This window comes from Gossypium hirsutum, chromosome D11 (assembly GCF_007990345.1).
Source record: "Gossypium hirsutum isolate 1008001.06 chromosome D11, Gossypium_hirsutum_v2.1, whole genome shotgun sequence".
Classification (NCBI taxonomy): Eukaryota; Viridiplantae; Streptophyta; class Magnoliopsida; order Malvales; family Malvaceae; genus Gossypium; species Gossypium hirsutum.
In genome coordinates, this window is record NC_053447.1 from 56313129 (window position 1) to 56336044 (window position 22916).

Sequence of the window (22916 nt, forward strand, 5' to 3'; positions counted from 1 at the left end):
AACACATTTTCTGTCTTGGATCTAAAGGTCAAATTCTTAGAGTAAAAGTATCCAATGAGTTAGCCTCGATTTCGCATCTTTCTTCGTGAGCAAGTATTTAATGGTCGTATGGTCAGTAAATACTGCAACTTCGGTACCTATAAGATATGAGCGAAATTTTTCAAAAGCAAAAACTATAGCAAATAGTTCCTTTTTAGTTACCGTATAATTGAGTTGGGCTCCTATCAAGGTTCTACTTGCATAGTAAATGGGGTGGAACACTTTATTTTTTCTTTGACCCATCACAACTCCAATAGCATAGTCACTGGCATCACACGTCAACTCAAAAGGTGAGTTCCAATCAGGTGTAATGATTATTGGGGCTGAGATTAACCGCTTCTTTAGATCTTTAAAAGCTTCCAAACATGCTTTGTTGAACTCGAGCACTGTATCTTTCTCTAACAACAAACACAGTGGCTTAGAAATTTTTGAGAAATCTTTGATAAACCTTTGGTAAAAATCGGCATGGCCTAAGAAACTTCCGACTCCTTTCGCATTAATTGGGGCCGATAATCTTTCAATTATGTCAACCTTTTCTTTGTTGACTTCAATTCCTTTCTTTGAAATTTTATGGCCTAAGAAAATCCCTTCCTTAACCATAAAATGACATTTCTCCTAGTTAAGGACAAGATTCGTCTATTCGTATCTCTTCAGTACCTTAGCCAAATTACTCAAACATATATCATAAGTATTACCAAAGACCGAAAATCATCCATGAAAACCTCAATAAAATTTTCAACCATATCAATAAATTTTTCCATCATGCATCATTGAAGAGTTACAGGTGCATTGCATAAACCAAAGGGCATTCGCCTAAAAGCAAACGTACCATATAAACAAGTAAAGGTTGTTGTATGTTGGTCTTCCAGGGCTACAACTATTTGGTTTTATCCCAAATAGCCATCTAAAAAATAATAGAATTCATTACCTGCCAGTCGATCTAACATCTGATCCATAAAAGGTAACGGAAAATGATCCTTCCGAGTGGCTTTATTCAGCTTTCTATAATCAATATAGATTCTCCAACCAGTAATAGTTCTTGTTGGAATAAATTCATTGTGCTCATTTTCAACAATCGTGGTTCCACCTTTCTTTGGTTCACACTGCACTAGACTTACCCACGAACTATCTAAAATAGGATAAATGATTCCTACATCTAACCATTTGATCACTTCCTTTCTCACAACTTCTTTCATAATAGGATTGAGCCTCCTTTGCCCATCAATTCGAGCTCTTTCACCTTCCTCTAAAATAATTTTGTACATGCAAAATGAAGGGCTTATACCTCGAATATCAGCAATGGTCCAACCAATTGCTTTCTTAAATTTCTTTAAAACAGCAATCAGTTGTTTCTCTTGATCTTTCGTTAGTTCAGCTGAAATAATCACAGGCAAAGTAGAACAGTCACCTAAATAAAGGTATTTCAAATGGGAATGAAGTACCTTTAGTTCAAGTTTAGGTGGCTCTTCAATTGACAACTTGGGTTGCACAAATTCTCTAACTTTTAACTCCAACGGTTCAAACAGTGTGGATTGAATAAAATTTCTCGGATTTGGTTCCATCAAAGCCATGTTTTCTTCACCTTCTTCATCCTCCAAAGGGTCAAACTTTAAGGCTTTCTCTAATGGATCTTCCTCAAAATTGCTTTCCATAGAAACCAAGGTATCTATCTCTTCCATAACTGAACACTCCTCTGCCGGATCGGGAAATTTCATCGCTTTAAGAATGTTAAAAGTTACCTGGTCATCTTGAACTTGCATGGTGAGTTTGCCTTTCTACACATCAATTAACGTTCTCCCCGTGGCTAGGAAAGGTCTACCAAGGATAATTGACACTTCCTTATTTGCTTCAAAATCTAAAAGAATGAAATGAGCAGGAAAAATAAATTTATCGACTCTTACCAAAACATCCTCGATCTTTCCTTCGGGATATTCTAAAGATCGATCCGCTAGCTGAAGCATCACAGTTGTAGGTCTTACTTTACCTATCCCTAACATCTTAAAAATAGACTTAGGCATAAAGTTGATACTCGCTCCTAAGTCACACAAAGCTTTACCACAGTAAGATTCACCAAATTTACAGGGTATAGTAAAGCTTCCTAGGTCTTTCAATTTTAGTGGCAGTTTGTTCTGCAGGAACGCACTGCACTCCTTTGTCAAGGCAACAGTCTCATACTCTCTCAGTCGTTTCTTCTTGGATAGTATATCCTTTATAAACTTCACATAATTCGGCATTTTTTCTAAAGCATCCACTAACGGAATATTGATGTGTAACTTCTTCAGAACATCCAAAAACTTTTTGAATTGCACCTCCTATTTCTGCTTGTGTTGCTTCAATCTTTGCGGTTATGGAGGTGATGGAACTTTCGGTTGAACCGAACAACTCTTCTGAGTAGGTAAATCTGCATCCAAAGAAGATGTTAAAATATCTAAATTCACTAAGTCAAGGTTTACCTTGTAAGAATTTGCAGATTCTGATTCCTTTGGTGTAGGAACTTCAACATCTGGTTGACTTTCCTCTTTTTCAACATGCTCATCTTAGACATCAATCAATCAGGGTTCCAGAGTCTTACCACTTCACAATGCCACTACCTTGATATGTTCTTTACCCAAATTCCTTGGATTCTCAGTATTGCTCGGCAAGGTTCCTTACAGTTTATTACTAAGCTCCGTAGGCAACTGACCCATTTGGTTTTCCAAATTTTTCAGTGTTGCTGCTTGGCTTTGGATCAAAGCATCATTCTTTGCCATGTACGCTTTCAACAAGTTCTCCAGACTGTTTGATGCCTCAGCTTGATGTGGTTTTGAGGCTTGCTATTTAAACCCTTGAGATTGGTTGGGTCTTTGCTGTAATAAGTTGTTGTTCAGTCCATTTCCTTGGTTGCTCCAAGAAAAGTTAGGATGATTATGCCATGAAGGATTGTAGAATTTGGATTGGGGTCCTTGTCCACTCCTATTTTGATATTGGTTCCCTACATAGTACACTGACTTGGGATTTGATGGATAATTCTCAAAAGAATAACCTTTCCCACAGTACACATAGGAAACTACTTCAAACAGACTTGGTGGCTGAGCTGCAAAATTATTATTGCTATTAGCAATTAACTGTTTTAACATAGAAGAAATAGACGATACTTGAGCTGATAACGAAGTGAGAGAGTTATTACTCGCAATCCTCTCGAAGATCTCATAAGCCTCATTATAAGACTTAGACAAAATTGCACCATTCACGGAAGCATCTACCATCAATCTTGTATGTGCATTGAGACCATTATAGAATGTCTCCAACTAGATACAATGAGGAATCCCATGATGAGAACACTTACGAAGTAACTCCATGAATCGCTCTCAAGCCTCATACAAAGACTTGTCATCCAATTGTTGGAAAGTTGTGATCTCATTCCTTAACTTATCGTTTTTGCTATGTGAGAAATACTTAACCAAAAATCTGTAACAGCCTGAAATTGGGCCTAGTCGGAACAGTGGTTTTGGGACCACAAATGTAATATTTTGAAAATTTCTACAGTAAGATATTATCTTGGTATAGTAAAATAAGGAAATAAAGTGATAAAAAAGGGTAATATTGAGTTATGTCAACATTGGGAAGTATATTATGACATATTAATTCAAGAAAGGATTAAATCGCAAAAGTGAGAAAAGTTTTGTGGGTCAAGAGTAAATATTCAAAATTTGAGGGGTTAAAGTGTAAATACAAAAAATTTAAAGGACCAAAGGTGTAAATATCTTAAGGGTGGAATGATCTAGAAACTAAGAAAAATGGATGGATTAGGACCAAAATGAAAAAGGTAAAGAATTTTGAGGGACTAAATCGTAATTTTACCAAATTAAGTGATGACTCAAGGATGGAATTTTAAAAGATCATGAAGGGAAAAATGGTCATTTAGAAGAGAGAGAAATCTAGAAGATAATGATGATGTTGGAGATATTTTAGATTAAATAAATAAATAAATATTAGTTTATTAATATTTTAATTTTATTTTTAAATACTATTTTATTATTTTATTATTTTATTGTTTAGTTTATATATGTGGAAAGAAAGATGAAAAAAAAACCAACCAACCCATCGTCTTCCATGCATTCAACGTGAGGAGAAGAGAGAAAGAAAGAAAGTTTTGCTTTCTTTACAATTTGGTCCCTCATTCAAAAAAATTACCATTTTCACCTAAAAATCAAAAGAATTTCCATATCCATCAAGAGAGAAAGATAACAAGGAGACTATGGGGAGCTAGAATATCAAGTTAGATTCAAGAAATAGAGGCTGGAGGATAGAGAAAATCAAGTTAGATTGAAATCAATTGAGCAAGGTAAGAGCATCAAGATTTTAATATATTTTTGAGTTTGATATTATTGAAAAAGTATGAAATTGATGTTAATGTAGGGTTTTATTATATAAGGTTTTGTGTTCTAGATATGTTAGTGAAGAGAAAATAAGAGAAAGTGATGAGAAATAGTGTAGAGAAGGAAAATAAGAGTGTTATAAACTTAGTAATCAATATTTAGCACCAAAATAGTTTTGGACAGTAGCAGTAGGTTAAATTTGAAAAATCACCATAAATTGTGGAAATCTAATTAGAGGATGAATAAAATATTAAATTAAATCTTATTTAGTCTAGTTTCTTATAGAAGAAACGGTGTAAGTAATAGAATTGTAAATCATGAGATATAATAAATTTTGTGAGACAAGGTCAGGATGATTTTGGGTTCCCCTATACTGATTTTGGAAAATCATCAAAAATTGGAGAAAAATAATTAGAGAGTTAAATTTATATTTTTAAATCCTTAATGAGTCTATTTTCAATAGAAACAAACGGAAACATCATTAGATTTATGTACAAGGAGATAATTAATTTTTAGTGAAGAAGGGTCGGAACTGTTAGACAGCAGAATAGGGACGACTTTAAAGAATAAACTGTAATTATTGGCTAAGCCAACAATTCTGAAAATTTTATGATAATAATATACGTGAGTCTAGCTTCAGATAAAATTCATGGATCTTAATTTGGAGTTCTGTATCTCAAGATATAAATAATTTAGTGACTACGACTCAGGTGGACAGCTTTGAATGAATATATATAAGTAAACGGTGAAATTATAGATAATGTTATCTATAAGCATGTTATATACATTAAGGATGTGGAATGGAGAAGAGGAGGAGAAAAATATATGATTATTTAACTAGCATGAGTTTTCATTAAAAATGACCAATTTACATGTTTTAGGTTCAGGGACTAAATTGAACTAATGTGAAACTTTAAGGGTAAATATATAAAAATGTCAAAAAGTGGCCAAATTGCATGAAATGGATTGGTTATTTATCTAAATTACAAAATTTAATGAAATTTAGAACAATATTGGGTGGAAATATGAGAAAAATAGAAAATTTCCAAAATGTCCCTGAATTTTGGTAATTCTACAATTTAGTCCGGTGAGCTCGGATGATCTATATTCTATATAATTTTAATTGAAGTGAATGCTATTTGGTAATGAATACTATATATATATATGTGTGTGTGTGTTTTATTATTGGAATCGAATTATTATTGGTAATATGTATAATTATTTGATGCATTTAAATGATTATCGAAAGCTCGATTGGGTTGGAAGCTTGTTGGAGATATATCACATTATCCATTGGTTCTATTGGTAATTTTGGATGATTTGATTCTGGTTATAATGACTTGTATAAGTTAAATTGGTTAATGTTAGCTCATAAATGTTTTGATTTTAATTGGTCATAAATATGAATACTTGATGAAATGAAATGTCTGAAAATTAATTTGTAAAATTCGGTAATGCTCTATAACCCTATTCTGGAGAAGGATACGGGTTAGGGATGTTACAAAATCTCTCTACTAATTCTTGTCATGTAGATATAGAACTTGGTGGCAATGAATTGAGCCATGCTCATGCTCGATCTTGCAACGAGTACAGAAAAAACTTTAACCTCAGTGTGTCTTCAATCACACCGGCTATCTTGAATGAATCACTCACCTCTATATACAATCGAAAGTGGAGATGTGGATCTTCTGTGGGCATACCACTAAATTGGCCCACCGTTTGTAGCATTTGAAACATCACTTGTTTCAATTCAAACTGGGTTGCCTCAATATCTTGCCTTTTAAATCCTGGGTTTAGCTCACTGAAAAGTGGCACAGCATATTGTCTAATGCATCGATCCCTATCATCGGCAATTAGAATAGGATTTCGTATATGATCGACTTCATTACCTTGGTATTGATTCTAATTTCCAAGTTCCATCTCGACTTGTCTTTGAGCTGTTCGTTGACGTCTTCCTTTTCTAGAAGTTCGCTCAATTTCAAGGTCTACAGGGAGTAAATCAATAATTCGATCTATGCTCATAAACACTTGGAAAAAATCACAAAAATTAAAAAGAATAAGTTAGTAATGTTAGAAATAAATCAAATTGAAAATAAATAATTCCACGAAAAAAATGACTATGGCAACAGTTGACAATCCCTGGCAAAGACGCCAAAAACTTATAACGTTTAAGTTTGTGCAAGTGTCCACATTCGTTATCAAGTAATAAGTAAGTATCGAGTTATCATCTCCACAGGGATTGTATTTGTTCTAAGTCACTTAATTTGTAAAATTATATTAACAATTTGGTAAATAAAAACATAATATGGTTGAGAAGTGGTGATTAAAATATATTAAACTAAATGCAATGATCCCTAATGCCAATTATCCTAAGTATGCAAACTATATGATTGAAATAGATTTTAGTAAAATTAAACACAATTTGCAGCAATTATAACATAAATAAACTAGGACAATTACTTTAATTAAACTCAATTTATTATCAACATGCTTAATAACATTTCGAAAAGCATTCCATGGCAACTCTATCTTTCATGAGTTTGGAAACCACATTAGGTCCTTTCGGAATCCTTTACTTGGTAAATACGCATTTTATTGATCCTTATTTAATAAGGGTTTCTTAGAATTTGTTTGAGGTAACAGGGGCGTGTTAGGTTTGAAACAATTTAATCACACAAATCTAAAAACTATGCAGATAACACAGCTTGGTTAGAGTTGTTACGCAACCTACAATTTAATCGTGTTAGGATCTAAATTAAGCTTGCACATTTCAATTATGCGTCCATTAGCCGTCGTCTGGATAGGATCGCTCAGCTAATTCAGGTGCGTTTCAATCACATATGAGTGAAATACAAACTTGATTTTAATTGAAAACATGATCGATTGAGGCATAAACATTATAAGCATGAATCAAATAAATATTATTTAATCAAAATAATCATCCTAGCATAAATAAATTTAAGCTATCATTGTTGTAAACAAGAACAAAGAACACATAGCAAACATCTTTAAATTAATTTTAAAGAAAAGAAAGATTAAACCAAATTCAGAGTGACTATCACCCAAGACTCTGACTGACAAGGCTCCTTCTCTTCTTTGCATTGCTACTTTGCTGATGGCTCTCCAAGGTGGCTGACCAAGGGTTCTTTAAGAGGCTTAATTGCTAAAATTCTTATGCAAGGATGCTGAAGGGGGAAGATAACTAAAAGAGTTGAGAGAATGATGAATGAGTGAGAGATGATAGGATGAGGGATGATTGAAAAAGTGAGAAATGAGGTCTTACTTATAGGTGAGGCAAGGGAGCTAGTTTGCTAAAAATAAGAGTGTCCATCCTTTGAAACTTCCTCCAAGAGTGGCCAGCCATGAATTGATGAAAGGTGGCTGATTTTTCCTTGATTTTTGGTCAATTTGAATGCCACAACAACTCAGAACAAAGACTCGGTCATCAGTAAATCTTCGGGAAAATCTCTGATTTCTTTAACTCTTCAAGGGCTTTGTATAATTAAACCAAAAAATGGTTTATGACATCCATGTGCAGCCAAATATTGGGTTGACTTAGTCATCAATTTGGACGGTTTTGCAATTAGAAGAATACTCTCAAACCTGTCCAAAAATAGTAGATAGTTTAGAGGATCAAATAATATAATTTAACCACTTTAATTAATAAATTTATTTAATTAATTAAAACCCAATTTATTAATAAAATATTAAAAATGAATTATTAAATATAACTTTATATTTTATTATTTAATTTAATCATGCATGACCCACTTTGTAGCTTAAAAATATAATATGCTAAAATTAATATAAAATAAGCCATTTTATGCACGAAAACTATATAATAAATTATAAAATCACATTTTAATAATTTCTATGTCCTAATTTCATATTTTCGCATATTTCATTAATTTATTAAACAATTACTTTGTTTTAATAACAAATTTAAGTAAAAAGGTAATGAATTATATAGGAAAAATCCTATATATTTTTCAGTTTACAGGTGGCGACTGAGTACGAGCGATGTGTTCGCATTGACGATGGTCTCAGGGATAATCTGAAGTGAAGATCGTCGAGGAAGGAAAGCGTGCTGTGTTCCAGAACCGAGAAAGAGGTAGGAATAAGAAGGATTCAGAGCCCTCGAGTTTCGTTTAGAGGCTTAAGAAAAGGGCCAGAGTTGATGGGCTGATTAGAGTTAGGGCTCCTATTGCTGCTACTGGACAGCCACCGTGTATTGACTGTGGTAGACGCCATCAGGGCGAGTGTTGGAAAAGAACTATGGCATGTTTAAGGTGCGGTTCTTTAGAGCACCATATTAGAGAGTGTCCACAGAGGTCCGATCAGATTGAAGCTCCGGCTAATAATACTGCATAGCCACCAAGAGTAGTTCATTAGCCACCGAGAGGCCGGGGTCAGGCCAGAGGTGGTAATGGTTTGGGCCGTGGTCAAAGAGCACTGGGCAGAGGTGTTGGACATATTGAGGCGAGGCAGCCAGCTCTAGTTTATGATGCTTGTCACCGAGAGGATGGAGATGCTCTGGACGTCATTATGGGTACGTTCTTTATTTATAATGTATCATATACTACACTGATAGATATAGGATCCACTCCCTCCTGTATAGCTTGTACCGTATCTGAAAACTTGGGTATACTGGTTGAGTGCACTACGAGTGAGGTTACTGTACTGAGTCTGTTGGGGTAGTTAATAAAGGTTAACAAACTGTTTAGAGATGTTCCTCTAGAGGTTCAAGGAGTTATCTTTCTGGCTAATCTGATGGAATTGCATTTTGAGGAATTTGATCTGATACTGGGAATAGACTGGTTGGTTAAACACCGAGTGAGCTTAGATTGTACCGCGAAAAGGGTTGTACAGAGAACTGCAGAAGACAATGAGGTAGTCGTAATTGGGGAGCGCTGGAACTACTTATTAAATGTGATTTCTGCATTAAGGGCTGAAAAGTTAGTTTGTAAGGGATGTGAGGCGTATTTGGCTTACGTCAGTGTTTCAGAATCTGTGGATTCTTCAGTTAAGGATATTAGGACAGTTAAGTAGTTTACTATGTACAGTGATGCATCACACGTCGGTTTGGGATGTGTATTGATGCAAAAGGGTAAGGTGGTAGCCTACGCGTCTCGTCAGCTTAAGACTCATGAGGTGAATTATGTAACACATGACTTGGAGTTGGCCGCAGTGGTGTTCGCACTAAAAATTTGGAGGCATTATTTGTATGGCGAGAAATGTATTATCTACACTGATCACAAAAGCCTCAAGTACCTCTTCACTCAGAAGGAGCTGAATCTTAGGCAGCGAAGGTGGATTGAGCTACTTAAGAACTACGACTGTACTATTGAATACCACCCTGGTAAGGCTAATGTGGTGCCTGACGCACTGAGCCGTAGAGCTACGACTGACCTAAGGGTGATGTTTGCTCACCTCAATTTATTTGATAGTGGTAGTCTGTTTGCCGAACTTCAAGTTAAGCCGATGTGGATAAAGTAGATTAAGGGTAAATAGATAGAGGATGAGTCGTTGGGTCTTCATTTTCGACAGGTGGAGAGTGGGAATATAGAGGATTTTGGACTGAATAGCGAAGGGGTGCTCTGTTTCCGTGGGAGAATCTGTGTACCAAAGATACTAAACTGAGGCAATCTATACTGCGAGAGGTGCATAGTTGCCCTTATGCTATGCATCCTGGCAGAAATAAGATGTATCGTGACCTTCGTGAGTTATACTGGTGGCCAGGTCTTAAGCGAGAGGTTACCAAATTTATCGCTAAGTGTCTGACTTGTTAGTAGGTTAAGGCTGAGCATCAATTACATTCGGGTTTGTTGTAGCCAGTCAAGATTCTACTTTGGAAGTTGGAGAGAGTGACTATGGACTTCGTCAGTGGGTTACCCCTCACACCTACTAAGAAGGATTTTGTATGGGTCATCGTGGATTGACTGACCAAGTCTGCCCAATTCATACTAGTTTGTACCGACTACTCTCTGTAGAAGCTGGCTAAATTGTATGTGTCTGAGATAGTGAGACTGCATGGGGTACCGATTTTAATAATATCTGATAGAGATCCTGGCTTCATATCTTGGTTCTAGAAGAAGTTACATGAAGCTCTGGGTACGAGATTGGACTTCAGTACTACATTCCATCCTCAGACTGACGGTCAGTCAAAGAGGGTGATTCAAATACTAGAGGATATGTTGAGAAGTTGTGTGGTTGACTTCTGAGACAGTTGGGAGGATTACCTATCGCTACCAGAATTTACTTATAACAATAGCTATCAGTCTAGCATTCAAATGGCACCCTACGAGGTATTATATGGTCGGAGATGTCGCACACCTTCATGTTGTACTGAGTTGGGCAAGAGGCGTGTTTCTGGCCCTAAACTAGTTTCTGATACCGAGGATAAAGTTAGGTTGATTCGAGACTGACTGAAGGCAGCATCAGATAAATAAAAGTCCTATGCGAATCTGAAGAATCGAGAGATTGAGTATTTGACGGGGGACTTAGTTTTTCTCAAGGTCTCACCATGGAAGAAGGTACTGAGATTTGGTCGCAAGGGCAAGTTGAGCCCTAGATTTATTGGACCTTACCGTGTGCTTAAGCGAGTAGGACCAATTGCTTACCAATTAGAATTACCTCCGGAATTGGATTGGATTCACAACGTGTGTCTCTATATTGAGACGCTACCACTCTGATCCTGTGCATATTATTCCAGTTGAGGAGGAGCCAGTTCAAATATTGGAGCGAGATGTAAAGGTTCTAAAAAGAAAATTCATCCCACTGGTTAAGGTTCTTTGGTGTAATCATAGCACTGAGGAGGCCACGAGAGAGCCTGAGGATGCGATGCGTTAGTAGTATCCTCATTTGTTCTGATCAAGTAAAATTTCGAGGCAAAAATTTTCTTTTAGGGTGGTAGAGTTGTAACGCCCCAAAAATACCTTATATATTTATTTTTGTATGTTTGTGACACAAATATCTATTAGCTTTAGTAGTTATGTGTTCTGGGAGTGTTTGGGGAAATTTTTGTTTTTAAATGAATAAACTTTTATCCCTAGTCAGTAGGCTTTTAAATAAATGTTGGTAAAATATGTCAGAATGGGCCTGCTGGTCTAGTGGTTATGTGGAGTGCTAATGTTGCAAGAGGTCTGGAGGGCAAAGGGGATTTTTTTGCTCTTTTTTTCGGCAAGAGGTTGTTTTGACTGGGTTTCTGAGTAGCAGTGGCATGGTCAGAGAGTGTTGGAGTGATTTTAGGATGAAAATATGGGATTGGAGTGTTGGAGTGTTAGAGTGATTTTAAGAAGAAAATATGAGATTGTGGAGTTATCCCGACTTGCTGGACTGATAATTTCGGCTCTCACCTCTCTTTTTCCCAATTTCGGTCATTTGGTATAGTTTCTTCCTCTTTTCTTTTTGCTCTACCATTTCTCCTCTGTTCCTGTCGACTTTCCATTCATTTTCCCTCTCCTTATTGTGCCGAAATCTATCTCTTCCTACTTCATTCTCTGTCCATTTCTTTTGCTTTGCCTTCTGTCTTCTTCTTTTTGCTTCTGTGTTGAATACCAACTCCGTGGTTACGTCCCTCATATATCGTTCGTGTGTTATCGGTAGGTTGGTGAGTTTCGGCCTTATTGTTTTAAACATTTTCTAGTTAAATGGTTAATGAGGGGTTTTGTGTTTGGTACTAGGAACTAATCAAGGGGTTGTTGATCGTCCATCAATGTTCTAGGCGTGTAGAATTCCTGTGCTTAATCAAGGGTAAGGTATCTGACATTTATTTGTTGAATAACTCGTGGTAATGTCGTTTAAGGTCTATTAGTATCACTAAATCGGGCTTTGGTTTATCGATTTTAAGTTTTGGAGTTCTCGTGGTGGAGTTAGCAGTGAAATCGTATCAGGTGTGTAATCATATCATTGAAAACGCTAGTCGGTGAAAAGCTAAATAATGGGACTATCTATGCCACACGAGCGTGGGACCACTCATGTGGTAGGCCGTGTAATCAAACACGAGCATGAGATCGATAAGGCTGGCCATGTGCGATTCATTGGTCGGGCCGAGTTGGGCCTTGTGGGCCTCATGGGTGCGTGTGCCCACACAGGTGAACCACAGTTACTTTTGGAATTTATTGGGCCAAGGCCATTTTGGGCCCACACGCGCGTGCAGGCCGCACGTACGTGTGGGCCTACATGGGCTTGCAACATGGGCCTGTGGCCCCATTTTGCTGTTTGACTGCTAAGGTTGCACAGGTCGCCCAAGTCGACTGTGAATCTACTGTAGGGTCGATAAGTTTACCTAGACCCGTAATTGACTGAAATGATTGAAAAGACTATTATATGTCTATATGAGATAGATATGTATGTCTGTATGATAAGCCTGCTAAATACCCTATATTGATTATACATGATATCATGACATGTCTTTATGATGCATTGCATTGGCTAGGGGATTGATATTGATTGGAGAAAGTGTACTGAAAGGCTTCAAGCATAACTTACTGGCAACTCAGCTGCAACAACTGTTTAGTGCTGCATTCAGTACTATTTGGAGTGTAGGGATGGGTGGGTTGATTATATCCCCACATGGAGTGTAGGGTTGGATGGAGATGGAGTGTAGAGGCTATTTGGGTAGTGTTTTATAACTGCATAACTGTCACTATTACTGTACTGTGGTGGGCTAAGGCCCTAACGCTTACTGATACTGAAAAGGGCTTAGGCCCAAACTAAAATTATCAGTGATTGTTTGTTTGTTTGCATGGGGATTACACACTGAGTTTACGTAAACTCACCCTTTCAGTTTAATCTGTACAGGTAATCCCTAGATATAGGTGGACCAGCGCGGACGAGCTACAAGAGGCCATTGTAGATGTCGTAAAGGTGCTCGAGTTGGGTATTCGTCGTTTGGCCATATACCTAACTTGGATCTAGAGTGCGTAGTGGAAGCGTAGTGGTGGAGTATGTGTTACGCGACTGATCTGATAATTGGAAATTGAGGACAAAATTTTTTGAAGGAGAGGTGAATTGTAACACCCCAAATTTTGGGCCAAGAAAAAATAGGTTTTGAACAAGGGAACAGTTAGGGGACTGCACATAAATATTTAGTTGTGCAAGGAACTGACATAAATGAACGTCTGCTTCATTGGTTAAGTGATTTAGGAGTGTTTGGAAGTGTCTAAGAAGTCAGGGGTTCAAGCCTTGGCTTATGCAAATTTTTTGTTTTAAGTCAATAAAATCCTTGGATCTAGATAGTAGGTTCTTAAATTATTATGGTTAAAATAAGATACAAATGAGTGGTTGGTCTAGTGGTAAGGAGCTTGTGGAGTGTACAAGGGGTCTAAGGTTCGAGTGGTGGCGCATAAAAAAGGGAGTATTTATTTTGCTGCCTAATTCCTGTGGGTGGTAGAGTTGGATTGAAATACTGTTAAATGGTGTTTGAATTGGTCATAGAGAGATTTGAGGAGAGAATATTAGGATTTGGGGAGGTTGTTGTTGTAGAGAGATATATATCATCTCATTTGTTTCCTGTTCTCGATGGGAGATCGGCGAGGTTTTCAAGGTTTTCGTCGCTTTCTCCAACCTACATTGCTTCCATTCCTAACTGGTGGTGGTCGAAGTTGATTGGCACATTGCCTGGGAACTAAGGGTGCGATGATCATTGATTTTCGGAATAAGAGTGTTCGGAAAAAAGGAAACCTCTAAACCGCATTAGGTGTGTAACCACACCACTGTAACTGTAGAACGACAAAATTCGAAAAGCTGAAATACGGCGTGGAGACCACACGAGTGTGCAATCGTTCGTGTGGAAAGTCAAACCTGCGAATCATGGGCAATAAATTGTTGAGGCCTCTATAAGCGTTTCCATAGGCTTAGGCCGTAATGGGCCATGTTGGGCTGAAATGGGTCGTGTGGGCTTAATGGGCTTGTGGGCCCCACACGAATGAAACCCACAATTTGTGGCAAATACTGGACTAGGCTATGTACATCTCATAGTTGTGGCGAAATCTAGGCTGAACGGGCCGCACGAGCGTGTGGGCCTACTTGCGCCGAGTAATGGGCCTTGGGCCCATTTACACTGTTATGACCATTTAGGTTACCTGAGTCGCTCGAGGTGAATGCGGACCTTTTGAGAGGTCGATATCTGACCGAAATACCTTTATAGGGTAAAATCACCGAAATACCCCCAAATGGTAAAATGATCAAAATACCCCCATAGGGTAAAATGACCGAAATACCCTCATAGGGTAGAATGACCAAAATACCCCCATAGTGTAAAATGACCGAAATACCCCCATAGGATAGAATGATTGAAATACCCCCATAGGGTAAAATGACTGAAATACTCCTATAAGATAAAATGATCGAAATACCCCCATAGGTTAAAATGACTGAAATATCCTCATAAGGTAGAATAACCGAAATACCCCCCATAGGGTAGAATGACCAAAATAACCCTGTAGGCTAAAATGAGCAAAACATCCCCACAGGGTAGAATGACTGAAATACCCTCATAGGGTAAAATGACCGAAATACCCCTATAAGGTAAAATGACTGTTATATCCCTAGGAGATGAACTGATTGTTATGGCCTTATGTTATGTATGACTGATTTGCTCTATGATATGTATGACTATGATTAAGCATGACATTTTGCATACACGTATGATTTTATGTCACGATATATTACATGGGGAAGGGTTGTTATATTCGGAGGAAGTGTACCGTACTGATAAGGTTGCACGGGTCGCCCAAGACGAATGTGGACCTGCTGATGGATATATGCCGTTTATTTTACTGCCAGTTTTCCTGCAATACTGTTTAGTGCCACAACTGGTGCTAATCTTGGTGTGTCTAGCTGGGTAGGTCGATTTTATTCCCACATGGTGTGTTTGGCAGGACGGAGTGGTGTGTAGAGGCTGGATTAGGTAGGATTTCTAACTACATATCTGCACTTATTGATTATTTTGTACTGTTACTGCATCGATTAATGATATTACGTACTGTTCACTGCATGACTGATATCTGTTACTGATATGGGCCAAGGCCCCACTGATAATATTACTAAAATTGGGAAAAGGCCTTACTGATTACTGCCAATGTGATGGGCTCAAGCCCAATCGTTTATTGTTACGGGAAAGGGCTTAGGCTCACATTGAACTGGGCTGTTATTGTAATGGGCTCGGGCCCAAACTGCATTTATCTACTGTTTAATTGACTGTTTGGTTATTAGGGAATTACACACTGAGTTTTCGTAAACTCAGCCCTCTGTTTAATTGTACAAGAAATCCCCAGTTGTAGGCGGGTCGGTGCTGTGAGAGACTCAGAGGTGGGCACACAACTACAGCTGTTCTACACTTGCTTTTATTTAAATTTAAATTTTGCATTGGGTTTTTTTTAGTAATAAGGTCATTTATGTTTGTTTAATTTTTTTGGGCTTTGCTTACATATTTTAAACTGCTAATTTAGTAGAAGACGAATTTACAAAATAATTATTGTTTTCAAAGTCATGAAATTTAAACATTAGAGTTTTCAAAAGCTTCGCGATTTTAGATCAACCTATTATGAGAATAGCAGATAGCAAGACAAACTTTTTGACTAGATGATTTTTTAAATAATAGTAAAGGGGTTTTTAAACTTAGAAATGTATTTTTTACCAACAAGTCAAATTTTCGAAAGACACTTCAATGTGACACGCGAGATTCGACCATAACGTCTAGGCCCAGTTTGAGGAGTTACAAGGCTAGGTTTGGGGTGTTATAATGTTTCTGTTAACTTTATTAATTTCATCACTTTCAAAATCAAATGACATCATTAAAATCTATAATGAAACATGGCTTAGTTCGGACCAATCAATATCACACAATCACAGGTTTATATGGCATGTACTTTCTAATATTTAATCACATTAGATTCAATCCAAGAATCGACTAAACCGTAGATTTAATACCACTAAATGTAACACCCATATCCTGTTTCCATTGCTGGAATAGGATACCGAATGTTACCAATATAGTTGGAACTGTTAAAAAGATTTACGTTCAAGAATCAATTAAATTCCATATTTACAAGTAATATTTAATATAAAAGAGGTCATTCAATTTCAAGTCTGAAATCGAGCTTTTGAAGCTTTAAAATAAGTTACGAACATTCAGGTACCAAATCGAAACAAATCAGAACTTTTAGGAAAACAACAAAAATTTTCAAGTCAGGTTGATCTAAAATGACCCATTCCATGCACAATTGAATGATCTAGATGATTTGTTAAAAATTTTCAGCTTGTGCTTGACACGATCGTGTGACAGCCCATGTAAGCCCAAAAATGACCCATTCCATGCACAATTTTCATATATTTGCTAGGTCATTAGACACCTCTAGTGGCAAACAAACATATAATAGAATCATTTCAAATTCCTAACGAATGTGTTATCATTGATACCTAAATAATTCATGACAAAACACTTCCATACTAATAAATAAAAAGCACACATACATCTGAAGTTTACTTCCATTTCATCACTTACCACAATTCAATATAGGGTCATTGCTTTCACTTAAATCATTCATTTCAACTTAAGCAAACAAGCACACTTTATTAGTTATTCAACCTAGCAACATAAGTTTAAAAATGTCACTTACACAACAAGGATTCAATATCACACATACAATACAGTCCTAGTACATGCCATATATAATAACAAAACAAAGTCTACCAAAGACCTCCCGGATAGTGTACTTTAATGTATTGGTTCGATCTTCTAAACCTTTAAAACATGAATCTACAAAATGAAACAAATACAGGTAAGCTTCAATAAATCTTAGTAAATTCATTTGCATATATTGATAAACCATTCCAATTAAACATAGTAATCTGTTAAAATTAAATGTTGAAATTTCATCAAATGCAACCTTTATCATAAATTAACATTCAGTACAGTAGTTTAGTGTATTTAGTGGATAATGCTCGTTTGAGCTTTGTTCAATATACCAGTTGATTTCTTTTACTCGATAGAGCATTCTTTTCAGTAGATTCAGTAGTTATGGATCGAAAGAGCATATGTTTCAGAAAATTTAGTAGGTGTGGCTCAAAATCGCATACGTTTCAGTAGATTTAGTAAATATGGCTCGAAGGCGCATGCGTTTTAGTAGATTCAGAAGGTATGGCTCTTCTGAGCACCAATCAGTATATTAATGGATAACAGTTGCTGATCTCATTTGGTATATAATATATCATTCAATAACATTATATTGACAAAGAGTATAAGGATTATTAGAATCATAATTAAATGAATGGACTTATAGGATTAATTTGAAGTAACGACTCATAGTATCTCAATTAGTGATCAATGTCATTTTAATTCCTTATTTCCATTTCCAATGACTCACATCAATATAATCCAATATTATGCAATTAAGTTGCTGTAATACATTTAAAAATGTACTAAAACTAAACTATACAAACTTACCTGATAAATTACAACAATGACAAAGGTATAGGGAGTATTCAGTAATTTCTCTTTCCCCCGATTTTCCACTTGTTCATGATCTAAAATAATATTTCCACACAATTAACTAATTCCAACAGTAAAGATTTTTTGTAGGGTTACTCAACATATAAACTATTTGGAAAAGGAAGAACGTGAAACAAACTGTACGCCTGACAACCCCAGGAAGTCATGAAGGTTGGAATTTATGTAAAATTGGTATTTCCCATTTGTGAACACCTTCACCCCAAGTCCGTCTGGACTATGAGATCAGAAGATAAGTAGTTCTTGCTGACTCTTTATTTTAGTTTAAGATCAAAAGATCCTGCTAGGGTGGTGACTAGTTGATGGACGAAGAACCCGAAACAACTGTTGATGGGGGCTACCGAAGCGAGCCAATCATTCATAATTGGGATTTGATTCATTCTACACTTATATTTCTTCAATTTCTGTTTCTTTTATGTTATTTTATATTATTATTATAAAAATCTTAAAACACCATTTTATGTTGTTTTACTATAACTAATTTAAAGTACAAATTAGATCCTTTAGTGCTTAGATTAAAATTGACCTAGCAGTTGCGTCCATTGGGTATGATCCTTGAAGTACTAACCTACTTCGTTGTAAAAAAACATATTATAACTAGACCCATATACTTGCGGATACCGTATTGTATTTCTATATCTTATTGCAGTATTCACACTCTGGATGTTAGTACATTCAAAGGCAGTCAGTATGATGCACTCGATATAGTAGTAATTCTCGATGCATCATCAATTGAAATCTCCACGTCCCTATTCGATGGTATCCCTAGAAGCTCTTCCGAAAAGATATCCGGAAACTCATTCACAATTGGCATTCATTTGAAATCCTTTTTCACCAATGTTGAATCCAAGATAAATGCGAAATAAGCATATTCACCTTTAACAATAAACTTTCAAGATAAAAAACTATGATTATATGGTTGCTGAAATTACGCATCACCCTTAAAATAATCACATTTCTTCCATTTACAGTTAACGAGCAAACACCACTTGAATTAGATTAAACAACCACGTTATGTTGGGTCAGCCAATCCGACCCTAGGATGGCGTCAAATTCATGGAAACTCAATAGGATCAAGCCCACCAAAAAGATATCTTCACCAAAACCCAACGAACAAACCTTTATTAGTCTTTTGACACTAGTACTCTGACTTAGAGGGGTGGTAACTATCACACTATTCTTAGTAGGGACAACATTAAGATTAAATGTTAATCTAGGATCTACCAAAGCATAAATCTACAAAATGAAACAAATACAGATAAGCTTCAATAAATCTTAGTAAGTTCATTTGTATATATTGATAAACTATTCCAATTAAACATGGTAATTAGTTAAAATTAAATGTTAAAATTTCATAAAATGCAACCTTTATCATAAATTAACAATCAGTACAGTAGTTCAATATATTTAGTGGATAATGCTCGTTTGAGCTTTTTTCAATATACCAGTAGATTTCTTTTACTCGATAGAGCATTCTTTTCAGTAGATTCAGTAGGTATGGCTTGAAAGAGCATACGTTTCAGTAAATTCAGTAGGTGTGGCTCAAAAGCGCATACGTTTCAGTAGATTTAGTAAGTATTGCTCGAAGGCGCATGCGTTTTAGTAGATTCAGTAGGTATGGCTCTTCTGAGTACTAATCAGTATATCAATGGATCTGATATCATTTTTTATATAATATAACATCCAAAAACATTATACTAACAAAGAGTATACGGATTATTAGAATCGTAATTAAATGCATGAACTTCTTGGATTAATTTGAAGTAACGACTCATAGTATCTCAATTAGTGATCAATGTCATTTTAATTGCTTATTTCCATTTCCAATTTCTCACATCAATATAATCCAATATTATGCAATTAAGTTTCTATAATACATTTAAAAATGTACTAAAATTAAACCATACAAACTTACCTGATAAATTACAGCAATGACAAAGGTACAGGGAGTATTCAGTAATGTCTCTTTCCCCCGGTTTTCCACTCGTTCATGATCTAAAATAATATTTCCACTCAATTAACTAATTCCAACAGGAAAATTGTTTTGTAGGGTTACTCAACATATCAATTTTTTGGGAAAGGAAGAACGTGAAACAAACCGTAGGCCAGACAACCCCAAGAAGTCATCAAGGTCAAAATTTACGTAAAATTGGTATTTCCCATTTGTGAACACCTTCACCCCGAGTCCATCTGGACTATGAGATCAGAAGATAAGTAGTTCTTGCTGACTCATTATTTTAGTGGAAATCGAAAGATCCTGCTAGGGTGGGGACTAGTTGATTAACGAAGAACCCGAAACAATCGTTGATGAGGATTACCAAAGCAAGCCAATCATCCATAACTAGGATTTGATTCATTCTACTCATCTATTTCTTCAATTTTTATTTCTTTTATGTTATTTTATTTTATTATTAGAGAAACCTTAAAACACCATTTTATGTTGTCGTACTATAACTAATTTAAAGTACTAATTAGATCCTTAGTGTTTAGATTAGAATTGTCCTAGCACTATCCTCGCTTGGGTATGAACCTCAGAGTAATCACCTACTTTGTTGTAAAAAATATATTACAACTAGGCCCGTATATCTACGTATACCTGAAAAGATGAAAATGTGCAAATGTACACAATCGCAACAAGTAATAAAGTGACAAGTAAATGTCGAGTTATCGTACCCACAAGGACTGTAAAAGAATTATTTATGAAAGTAAGTTTAAACACTTTGGTGAAAGAAAAATATTTGGATTTGGGAAATGATTAAAACTAGAAAACAAAGTAAAATAAAATAAAATAAAATAAAGTTCTAATGCACGATTTCAAAAGCCGATTTTAATCAAGATGATATAATTGTGTTGGATTAATTACATTTCCTTACCTTAGAATCATTAAACTTATGCTTATACTTATTACTAATAAATCATGGCAACTCGGTAATTTGCTAACTTATGAACATATTTACAAATAAAAAATCCATTCATCTTTTGTACACATTCCTATGTCAATTCGACCGATAAAACAGATTTATAAAGATAAACATGTTATTGCACATACATACTTATTAGATTAAACAATCTCTCGCATATTCCTATGTTGATTCAAACGATTAATTTAATCCTAATAAGCATATAAAAGACTATGTGAGGTAACAAAGTATCCTTACCTTGAAACAGTTTAATCACATTAATCTTGTAAGTTATGCAAGGAATATGTATCATCAAATACAATGCTAATCTAATCTTCAACTACCTTAGAATAATTAAACATGCACTGATTAAGTACTGTGTCCATTAATTACAATTTCAATGTGTTTAAATAATTAATTCTTTAGTTATCTTACAATTGTAATGCAAGAATAACTTAATCATGGTTTTACTTAATTAAACATTTTACCGAGGCCTATAACAGCATAAACATAAATTTAACAACTCAAGAGGACGGAATGCAATCAACCCAACACGAATTAAATTCAAGCTAAGATAATTAAATTAACCATTCCAATAGCATAAATATTCATAGATATGTTCATCATAAAAACAACAAATATTTAAGAGATAAGGAACAAGAATCAAATCCAGTGGTTTTCCGTGGCTTGACTAGGTTGCTCCGTTCTTCCTTCGTTGTTGTCCTCATCGGTCAAGGCTGCTATGAACACTCAATTGCTGCTCCAAAATGGCTAAAGAATACCCTTTTCCCAATAGGAGAAATCGGCACAAGAGCAAGGATGTGAATGAGGGATGATTTGAATGGGCAGCAAAGGGGGTTTATATAGCTAAAGATGGCTGCTAAAATAGCAAATTTCAGTAGCCAAAGAGCCCCCTCATGGCCGACCATCCTACATGGAAAAGTTGAGACTTTCAACTTTGCTAAAATTAGCCTGGGGCAAATCCGTAAAGCCTTAATTTAAGGTGAGGTTTGAATGCAATTTGGAAGTCTTCCAAGGGCCTTTTTGTAGCTCATTTAATTAAATAAAATGCTTATTTGGGTCAGCATTTGAACGGCTTTGGGCTGCCCAATTTGTGGCTGGTTCGGTTCGCTCAAATTTGGTTCAACTGGTGCGGATCAACTAGGCCTGTTTTCCATAATTAATTAAAATTAATTTATTTAGCCCAAATTAAATTGGGAATAAATTAAAATTAATTATATTATGAATTAATACACATATTTGGACCATCTTAGGCTGGAAATTATTTTTCCTTGTTACTTCAAATTGCTTATCGGTTTTGTTCTTCTAACGGTGTCTGCCGAGTCAATTTTCGCCCTCTGTACGAATCTGCCAAAAATAATCAAAATTCACTAAAAATAATTGTAAAATTGACTAAAAATTAACATGTTCAAATTTTTAATATAATATAATTATTATAAAAATAATTATTTTATGACAAAATTCTATCGAAAATGCATGATTTTAAGTAAATAAGTATGAAAAAGTATATAAATCTTTGTGTTTCCACACCCCCAAAGTTAAATCATTGCTTGTCTCGAGTCATGCACAAATTACGGAAAGAATTTCTCAGAATCACTTTTGAAGAATTCCTTCAGAACAACTTTCTTCTCAAAATTATGAATTTAATATACTTATGCTCAAAAATAAGAAATTTGATAATTATGCTACTTAAGTATGCATATCGTTCAAATTACATCCAACAATTATTATAATAGCAAAATTAGACTAAATGCCTCTTTAACAAAGACAAGTTAACTCTTACCAATTTGATTTTTTTTATTCTCTTATTCAAGACTAAGCTGCAATCATTAAGTTTAACTTATGTCTTCATAGGTTGATCTTAGCAATTTCTCTTCACTAATGTAGGTAGCATAGAAACTTGAATCAATATGTCTTTATTAAGGTTGTAATGCGGCTTGGCTATGGGTAGGTAAAAGATAGATAAATTTTGGCTTAAAAACCCTAGACTCAGCGTAAAATCGAACCTTCGAAATTTTTGCTTTTGATACACCAACTTATTTTACTTTCACTTTCTCTTTTATACATCTATTTTCTTTCGAATAC

The 22916-nt window shown here is 35.5% G+C and overlaps 1 non-coding gene across 1 annotated transcript; it reads left to right on the forward strand.

The window, feature by feature from the left end:
- The first annotated feature begins 3342 nt into the window (after positions 1-3342).
- On the forward strand, positions 3343-3449 carry LOC121223917 (small nucleolar RNA R71). The gene has a single exon (XR_005921383.1). It is a non-coding gene; the product is annotated as a small nucleolar RNA R71 (small nucleolar RNA).
- The last annotated feature ends 19467 nt before the right edge of the window (positions 3450-22916 follow it).